This window comes from Fringilla coelebs (genome assembly GCF_963513975.1).
Source record: "Fringilla coelebs genome assembly, chromosome: 1".
NCBI classification, from domain to species: Eukaryota; Metazoa; Chordata; class Aves; order Passeriformes; family Fringillidae; genus Fringilla; species Fringilla coelebs.
Window position 1 is genome coordinate 123,768,691 of NC_140028.1, and position 10,756 is coordinate 123,779,446.

Sequence of the window (10,756 nt, forward strand, 5' to 3'; positions counted from 1 at the left end):
CAGTGGCTCCTCCCAAATTTGGCAAACTTACTTTCCAGTCCTGCATCCAAGTCCTTTATGATGATTCTGGAGGGCTCTGGACCTAAAGTGGAGCCCAATGGAACCCCTCTAGTGACCAGTCTGATTTAACCACATTTACTGCAACTTTTGGCGCCCTACCTGTGAGCTAGCTGCTCATCCACTGCATGATGTATTTTTCCAGCTGCATGCTGACTCAAAGTTCTGCCCATGTTTTCCAATTTGCAGTCTGAAATCTTCAGTATTCCCTGCTTAACTGCCATTGCATGAAAAAAATGCTCATATCAGGCCAGATTTTCTTTGACCCTGTGTTACGTTTGCCTTGCATGAAACATATTTTTGTGACTGATGTTAATACCTACATGTTCTTTATCCAGTTAGGAAGATAATTTCCAGCCTTAGTAGTTCCACAGAGTTGTGCCACACTTTCTTCACCAGCTATGGCAGTTTTCATCCTGCGGTCCAATATTTACAATACAAACTTAATTGTCTTGATTAGCCATTATATTTTTCCTAACAAATTAACATTTGAAAGGCTTGGTAATTCTATTTACAGGGCCTGTTGTGGGAAAAACAACCTCCAACAAATAACTGAATTCCTCAAGCTCAATGCAATCATAATTGCTTGATACAAGGTACAGATTGCCTTTGTGTTTTCCTAAATGGGATTAATGCTTGGAGGATTCAGTAACTCCTCATTAGCAGGCAAAATGATTGAGTGCAACTGACTTCCAAATAATGGCTTTGGTCAGATTATGAGTGTGCCAGAGAAACATACACCCTGAAAGACTGAAACAGTCCTTTCAGATTTCCCTTCTGTGCAGACCATGGATTTGAAGGGATAATAGACTCTCAGCTAGCATAATTGCAGAGCATGGTACTTACCATCTCTGGCTAAGTATCTATGTGGGCTAAGCAGTAAAGCAAAATTTGAATTTCATTTCCTGTCACTGCAGAAGAAAACTGTAATACCGTGGCAATTACCACAAAAGAGAGATCCTAGAGGCAGACATGCTTTTCTGGCCCGAGCAGACCTGTTCCTCACATAACAGCAACAGCCTGTAATGTGTTTTAGAATTGCTATGGAAGGAAGCAAAACAAAAAAAAAAAAAAAAATCATTTGGCACTTAAGAGAACTCATGCTGCTATTTGTTTCTCAGTGCTCGAAGCATTTTGTGTCTACATATTAAAGAAAGCTGAGTTCTGTGCTTTGATAAGGCATTATGCACATCCATTATATAAAAATGGATGGAGCCAAACAGGGATTTGGCACTGTGATCTCTTTTTTTTTTTCCCCACCAGTGATTAATGATGCTACCAGGTGTCTGATGCCAGGATGTTTTTTCAGTTTCAAACCTCTTGCCAACTCTTAGACTCACCAGTTTGAAAGCTTCCAGAGAGGTGACTGAAGAGCTCTTAAGTGAGCCTCCCAGGGCAAATGACCATGCCATTAAGTGCCTGATCCAGCTCCCACTGAAGGCAATGAAAGTCCTATCATGGACAGCAAAGGAGGCCAGATCAGGCTGCTGTAATAGGTTTACTTCCACTTCTTAAGCTATAACAAACATGCTTCTAAACATAACCTCTAAAACAAAAATCTTAACAGCCGCGCAGATGCAAGAAAAATCCACCTATTGCAAATTATAACTAGAATATACATTTAAAACTTACTTCCTGGTGCAGTAGTGTTGCTCTTATTAAACTAAAGGCCTTTATTTACCCTAGAAATGTGCTGCTGAATTTTGCTTTCCTTGCTCAAGATGCCATTGCTCTATAAAATAAAGAGTGTAAGCCTGTGGGGGTGGGTGTGTCCTCTGCACACCACACCGTGTATCTAACCAGCACAATGCTGCTAGCACTCTGAGAGGGTCCTACAGACTCAACTGCATCAAGGATATGGAGGAAATACATTTCTTGCTCACACAGATTTATGTTTTAAGTACTGCTATGCTGTAATTGAAGCGCTCGTTTTTTATGCTCTGGTAATTTCCAGCTGCAGAATGGAAATAAGTCAGGCACTTCAAGGGGGTGAAATTCTTTACTCAGCGTCTTCTTATTAATACATATCAAAAGATAACTAAGCAATAGTATGTAAGGATATAACAGCTGTAAAGCATTTCTTGTGAAAGCACTGTGTGGTTGGACAAGATAATGCATCTGCTTGCAGGCAGCTATGTACTCCAAGAAATTTCAATAGGTCAAAAATCAAAGGGCACAAATACAAAGCTATAAAATAAAGCCAATGCAAAACACTTCCCATTTGAATAGATACTTCATCAAAAATCTGTAAGATTCAGATCAGCTGAACAAGCAGAAAAGCAAGGAGCTATGTCTGGAGAAAGGAAAATGTGGCTTACAAGAATTCACCTCTGGAAAAGATCTCAAATAGAAAATTAGGTTCCTTATGTCTTACTTGACTCAAAGCTATTATCTTGATGTCATCCATAGACACAAAAGTTAACAGAGTGTTAAACTGTTGCACACAACTGATTTGTTTCTCATAGCAGAGGGGAGAAGACCTAAAAAATGCAACTGTTGGGTGTTAAATTCTTTCTTGTCACATGTGACTTTCAGTTTTGTCCAGTTTCTCATTTTATACACTATTGTAAAGAGCTAACTGAGGGAGTGGGCAGTATCATTAAACAGCACTACCACAGAGCCAAGGAAAAAGAAACTCAGCACTTGAAATTTCTCTTTAGTCTCTGCTCTTGGTAGGATGTAGGATTTTTAATTAGAGCTCCCCTTCAAAGGGGGTTAGCTTCCTTCTTCCCTGCTGGGGATACAAGAAAGGTGCATCTTCCCAAAGAGAGCTGCAAGAGCATACCCAGCATATGGAACAATATAATAATATGATATGATAGTGTATAGTATGATATGATATGATTAATATAATATAATATAATATAATATAATATAATATAATATAATATATAACACTCAGAGAGGTGCAGCACAGACTTCCTTAGGGTTTGTGAGGCCAGGCAAATCAGTTAAATACTTTGCCTTTGTTTTGAATTGAGAAATATTTTCACTTACCTGGGAACTTTGTAACTACCTGTGAATTTTAAAATCTGGTTGACATAGTTTCAAATGCTATTTAGATCTAAGTTGTTGGATGGGTTCTTTTGGGAATTTAGAATCAGGCAGAAATTTTCAATTGGATGGTAATTTTTCATCTCCTTTGAAAATTATCTACTTTTCTGGTTTCATTCCAAATGCCAGTTAAACAGAATAATAGTCCAAGTAGAAAGAAGAGAGGAGAAAACAAAAGGCAAAAGGCAAATAACCAGATCAGTAGCACAGAACATTTATCACTGTGTTGGCAACCTGTGAGACTTTTCATCAAAATAATCCAATCTGTCACTACACTCTGCCTTGTTTTTCACATATGCAAAAATTGTCTTTCAAGAGCACTTAAGATAACAAAATTCTCTCTTCTATGCTTAAAAACTTTCTGGAATAATAGAGATTGCAGTAAAAGAAAAAACATTTTTTTCTTGCTATTTTCTTACTAATATTTTACAGCTATGAAATAATTTATTAAATCATGATTTGCAATTAAATTATAACTGGCAATCATAATATTTTGTAAATACATTGCTCTTTATTTATACTCAAAGCTAAGGAATTTATGTCTTAATCACATATGGTGTTATCTGACACAGAATTTTCTGGAATATTTTTTAAAGTGTGGGTGGTAATGATGATTAATGTAAAAGACACAAACAGCATTCTCAAAGTTTTTCTCTCATAGATTTAATACTTTCATGTCCAAACATGTCCACTGACAGGAAAACAGCAATTTTTGCTGGCTATACCAGAACAGAGCTACACAAGTTGTGTAGACTTGTTGCCCTAAGCCAGCAACTGTGGGGGAATCCCTGGGAATACAAGATGTGAAGAGTGGATATGAATTTCAGTGCCTGCTGCAGAAAGCTGCATTAAATTGGGTTAAACTGTGAAGTTATCTCCAGGACTCAGGAAGAGCATGTTGGTCACAGGTATGGACAAAGGCAGGGCTGGAAAATGCAATTATTGTGCCAGTCAGCTGTAAAGTGCCAGAATAGGACTGAGCAGGCATGGATGGTCTTGTCCTTTGCTGTCCCAATCCCTGTTGCCTCAGGCAGAATGCCTGGGTCTGGCCACTGTATCAGAGCTTCTTCCTCAAGGAAACCAAGGTACAGAGAAGGAGGGCTGGTGCACCCACCCACACCTGCCACTGTGGATCACACCCAGGTCCCAAATCCTACACAGGGCATAAGAAGAAACCACACTTTTATAGAACAGAGAAAATTTATTCCCTGTTGTCTTGAGACTGGAGAAGTGAAAAGTGCACTAAAGGTTTACCCATACCTATGCAAAGCATGAGTTTAATGGGAGCTGAAAGCTTTCAACATCTTCCCAGAGGCAAGTATAAAATGCTAGTTTAGAATGCTTGGCAGAATTTGCCCAAATATAAATAAATGTGACAGCGGAGGCAACTCTGTTTACCAGTTAGGATGGGCTTGTGCCTAGACTAGTCAGGCTGAGCCCTGACCTCTGGGCCATCCAGACCATTAACCTCTTGACCCATCCTCTGACAGCTCCTGCTCACACCTCTGTGCCTACCAACTCCTGTGCAATGCAGAAGTTGAGCTTCCTCCTCAGCAAGGCAGGATGGGGCTCACCCAACACATTCAACCCTTGCACTCTGAACAGCACCATGGTGGTGAACACCTCTCACTAAGTGCCAAAGGATTTGGGCACCCTGGGTGTGTTCCCACAGGGAACAGGCATGGCTTGGCCCCATAACACAATAGAGGGAGAGTACCCACATGCAGAAACCCAGCAATGACTAGCACTGACTGGCATTACACAGATTTAGCACCAGCTAAGCCCACCAGCTCAGACATCTGCCCAGCAATGAGCCAAAGATTCATCAGGACTGGTGTCTGGAGTCAGGATGAACTACAGATGTGTGTATATATGAAATGGAGCTGGGCTTTGTCAAGGATAAACCTCTGGGCTATGCAGTGGGCGTGCAGCAGATTTACATTTTCTGTTTGTTGGGACTGGTAGTGTGCACTGAATTATATAGAAACAATTCTATTTCCCAGATCCTTTCTCACAGTTCCATCAACAATATTGCTCTTTGTTATTAAAACAGTTCACAAAATTGTGGGGATAATGCACTTACTCATCTAATCTGACATATTGTCTAATAAGAAATGAATCAAATTTTACATAGTTATTAACCTATAGCCACCGCCCATCCCAGCTTGACTAAGACAGTCCTGATTTTGGTGGGAAATAACTTCAGGGCAGAGACTAAAGGAGCAAATATTTAAATGCTGCAGACATGTAAAACACATGATAGTGAGCACCACGTGTACCCTGGCTCGCTACTTAATGAGACACTACTTCAGAGACACCAGACTGAACTTCATTCAGGACCTGTATATTTAAAAAGGATAAAAAAAAAAACCAGATCTAAACTCATAATTTTTGACTGAGCAAAACCAGGGAGAAAGCCACTTGGGATGTTCTGACAAGCATCTGGAGACACCCCTCTCACAAGCGACTACAGATCAATTTTAGAGAATTAAAAATAGTTTCAGTGAAAGTTCATCTGCACAAATCACTGCCTCTATCCATATATTTGATACCTCACAGAAAGAATCCACTCTGAACAGTACTCTCCAGCCACAATTCTAAAATCCTGCCCTGTCTTCACTGACATACAGGCTAATATTTTTTTCTGAAAGAGGTTATTATCTTCATCATATTAACCACAGACATCTCTCATGGTACAGACTGGTTTCTGTTTCACCCAAAATCTCATTGTCACTACACCTTATAACACGCTGCCCAGCTGTAATAGTGTGTGTTCTATCCTTAATATTTGTCCTTTTACATATTTTTGGACTGTTTTCCATCCTTGCTTACTAGAGAGACAACCAAAGAGCTCATGTAGCAAGGATCAATCTAATAACACTGTCATAATGAAATATCTTAGTAATTAAAAATATTTTTATGTCTCAAATATTGATGGTACAAAAATGTTTAAGAACATACTCTGAAAATGATTTTGTTACAGAAATGCATAACAAATTGTTCAAGATGTAGTACTGGGCAGACTAACCTGATTGTTCCTGCTTTTTCTGAGCTATATAATATAGGAACTTGAAGCACTCATAACCCTGAACTTCAGAAAAATACTATAATATTTAGTAAACTTCACATACCAAAATCTTTTTTATTTACTCAATTCATCTGTAACGATCAATAATGTAAACTTATGTTTTAGTTTAAAGCTGTTAACCTTTAAATCCCCCCAGTTTTTTAAGCTGAATAAAGGTTGAGACCAATCATTTGAAATCTGATTGCTTAGCTATACTCTGGGCTATAAACCAAATTTGTTTAATTTTATTTCAGTCTTGAGAATTTTGGTCATCAAAGTTTGCTTCAATAACCACATTACCTTTGGATCAGAACAGATGCTTCTAATTTTGGGATTAAAGTCCTCAGATTAAGCCTTTACTCCAATGAAGTCGTTATGGAGATAAAACTCCAATTTATTCCTTTAAACACAAGGCAGCATACTTTGTGAGAGCTCTGAAGGCGGAATTAGAGACTGAGCTAGCATTCTACACTGGAGTTTTTCCTGCTTGTCAATGGATGACAGGCACTATCTAAACAGAAGATTCAGTAACGTTTTTAAATATCTGGAAAAAAAAAAAAAGGTAAGAATTTGTAGGGCTGGGATTAATTTTTACTACAAATTCTGAGAGTAACAGGTTAGCGTGGAAAGCCTGAAGAGTAGTTTCAGCTTCTTCCTTGATTGTCACTTTAGTTGCATGGCTCAGACGTGCAGAGGAAAAAAGTTAAGATTTGGATGGGAATAATATAACAGGAAATAATAAAGATACCATTCTAGCAAGACAGGTTCTTATTTGCAGAAGGTTAGAACCACAAAGTGCAATCTTCACCAAGCTCTCAGCCTTTCCATGAAAATGAACCACCACGCCAACGCTGCACAGTTTTCAACCACTTTTCACTCTTCTTGTTTTGCAAAGCCTTCATATCTGTGGTGCACACCTAGCAAATAATTTGCACAATAAATTGCTATTGCACCAACTTCAGTAACAGTTTTCTCTCAATCATAAGAATCAGCTGCTCAGGCTTGTAGTTTGACATTACAGGTGAGCTGTACCCAGCTGTATATTGTAGAGTAAAAGTTAATTTGGACATAGTTGGAGTTGTCTTGGAGTCAGCCTGAGAAAGGATATCTGCTGGAACCCAGTGCCCCCCAGGATGCTCACATGGGCACGATCACCTCAAAATATTACAATTATAGCAAAGTCATGTACTAGGAAATATGGAAAAAATACAGATAACTTTAACCTGTATTTGGGCCCTTCCTATGAGACCACTTAATAAACAACATAGAAATCTGACAGCATAAGTAATTTGCTCTTCCATAAAAACATTGCACACTGTAGAGTGACAAAGACTGCTTCACGTGCTGAACAGCAAATGAAATGGTAACAGTGGTCTTCCAAGAGAGGTTCTGTGCATGTAACAAGTTGAGGACTCTGGTGAGGATGAACTCCCATATGAATAGCAGTGCATCAGCTAATAGTTAAAATAAATGAAAGCAATTTCCCTCTTTCAATGCTGCCTTATCACAAGTTAGATAGCATATGATAGTTTCAGAAATTATGTTGGCCAGGATTATTTGCATAACCCCCGTCTGCCTCAAAATGAGTCAATTCTATTGAATCAAGGTTATGCTTGGCTTGATTTTAACTCCACAAGGTATAGTTCTCTTTTCAGGTCTGTCTATATTTTAACTCCCACACATGACTGTTATGGGATCCACCCATCATGTACCTTTCTTAGATAAAAGTTTTCTGCAGTTAAGTCTTTTTAGTTTTTCCATTCAGGTATGACGGGTCAATACCACAGGATATTGCTTCAAACAATTACATTAAATGTGAAACCGTATGAAAATAATTTTCTGAGAGATCTTTGGAGACATATATATCTATAGGCCTAAAGAAATCCAGCTTTTGACTTAAAGTGAAAAAGAACTAATTTCCTGAAAACCATGATGTTCTGTTACAGCCCTTATCTCATCACTCTTGTTCACTTCCAAGAATAGATATTAGACATCGTTTGATGTGATAATGTGTTATGTTTATAAGTCTGATATGAATCATCTTCAAGAAAAGCTGTGGCACCAAACTGACTGCACCCTGTACATGATCTGGCATACAAATAAGTCTGCTGCCATAAATTTGGATTATGTCACAGGAAATACCAAATTTACCCACTTACCCACTTGTAAAACCAAAATACTTATCTGGATTATTTGCCCTGAAGTGATTGAAGCTTGACAAGTTTTAATTACGTGTTTTATCCTGGACCTGCTCCACCAAGAAAAACTAGTAGGCAAGAAAAAGCACTCTCTGAAGAGGTACATTCTTAAAAAGATTTAGTGCAAGCCAGCTAGAAATGCTTTGTGTCTCATGCAGAAGTTAAGCAATGCTTATCGCCGTGTATGTATCAGCTGTCACACTTGGGGTTCAACCGATGGCTGATCAACACCTATTGCTGGGACCAAACAGGCAGAGAAATTGCTGGAAAGCCAGCTGAAACACTCAAACAGTGCAGACATCAGAAAACATTTCAAAGAAAGGTTTCACATTTCATTTGCTATCAGTAGGTGCCTTCGAAACAGGAAAGAGAAAGACTCCAAAGTCAGCTTTTTATTAAACACTGTTTGTCAAATAAAGTTTTCAACAGATTTTTATTAATAAGGAGCTAGTTATGAGATTATATTGCCGCAAGTTGAGTGCTATACTCTGTGTGAGAATGACTTTTAAAAGAAGATGGGGGGTAAAAAGCCTGATCTCTGGCTCCCAAGACAGTTATTCAACTTACTGGCAAGACCAGTTGGATATCTGTTGGCTATTAAACAACTGTACACTTCACTATGGTGACTGGTGGCACCATAGCCATGTGGTTCACTTGACCATGGCTCAGCTCCAGCCACTGTCATCAGATCTCCCAACACACATGCACACAGTCCCCTCAAAAGGAAAGATGGTTAGAAATTGAGTTAAGAAGAAGGTAGGACAGAATGAGCTGGCCAGGAACAGGGGATGGCCAGAAAAGCCAATGGCTGTCAACCTGTTTACCTACAACAAGCCTTGACTCTATTTTCCCAGACATTTCTTCCTCCCCAGCCTGCCTTTATCCCTCTCTTTCCCTCCCCTAAACCTCCCATGGTTAACCCTGAATGATCCCAAAGTACTCTTCCCCTGCCTCCTGAACATGTCCCATACCCCTCGGCAGTGTCTCCAGCAGTCAAAGAGTGGTCTGGGACCAGCCATCATCAGGGCTGGGTGTCATCCCCAGCACATGGGGCTGGAGGCCCTGCTGAGACAGCCCTGGGAGAGACCATGCCCCTTTCCCTGACTTGGGGTATGGGGATCTCCTGCCTGCATCGTGTCCCTGGGCTCCTTTGTGCCTGCTGAGATGTGGGTTTTGTCACATGACCTGGAAAAGGAATTCTTCCATACTTGAATCTGATCATTTTTGTCCTTTAGTTTTGTGGCTGAGACATGATTCCTAATCCTGTTCATAATTCCTAGGAACTGAGGACAAATACTCTGGCAAGTCCCTGAAATCAGCCTTCACAAAGCAACTGGAATATTACAGGCAAAAAACTCACCAGTTCAGACTGAATCTTGGAAGGGGCTCTGTCATTGTGAACACAGTGAGGAAGGAAATATACCACAACACACCTGAGTCAAAAATGTCCAAGGCCATGTTCTCACACAAGGAGTCCTGCAAAATAGAGCAAAAGCAGACAGAAAGATGACATGTGATGTTTGAAAAAAAATACAAGAGGCTTCGTAGTTTATATCTCTGTGCCTGAGTTTGCATTACCATTACAGAATCACAGATCACAGAATTTCTAGGTTGGAAGGGACCTTTAAGATCATCGAGTCCAACCCATGTTCTAACAGTTCAACTAAGTCATGGCGCTAAGTGCCACATCCAGTCTTTTTTTGAACACATCCAGGGATGGTGACTCCACCACCTCCCTGGGTTCAAGTATACAAAACCTGGGTAAGTACAAAGGGCATCAGAGTTGCTAGGTCAGGACAATTACTCCTATAATAAAGAGCAAGATTGCAGTAGGAGATTACCAAACTACTCTTTTGCCCGAAAGCAGAAGGGATTGCATTAGTTTTGGTAGAGATCTGGAAGGTCACTGTTCTAAAGACCTGCAACTTTGGATTGAAACACTGGGAACCAAGAAAACCTCACTGCTCCAAAGTCTAAATAGCTCAACCACATAAGCCATTATGGCTGGTTCCCAGAATATCCCTCTGCTGCCTAGGCCACAGAGATGGTAACAACTCTTGGCTCCTCTGAGGCAAGCATCACATGCACCAGATATTACATACCTCCAGCCTCCTACTCCATGCCCTTAATGTGGAGGCAAAAGCAGTAAATAGTTTTGGCTGCTTTGTCTCAGGCTATTTGCAAATGCATATGAAGGTACTTCCAGTTGGTGTCCAATGGCCCTTCCACACCTCCTTGCAATGGCATCCATAGGGAGTTTTTCCCAGACAGCTCTGGGCTGGGCCACACTGGTCTGTGTCATAGAGATCTTGTAAGTATTTGAAATTCCCTTGCATAGCAACATCCACTGCTGGTTAATAATCCTTTTATATTTTTTGAG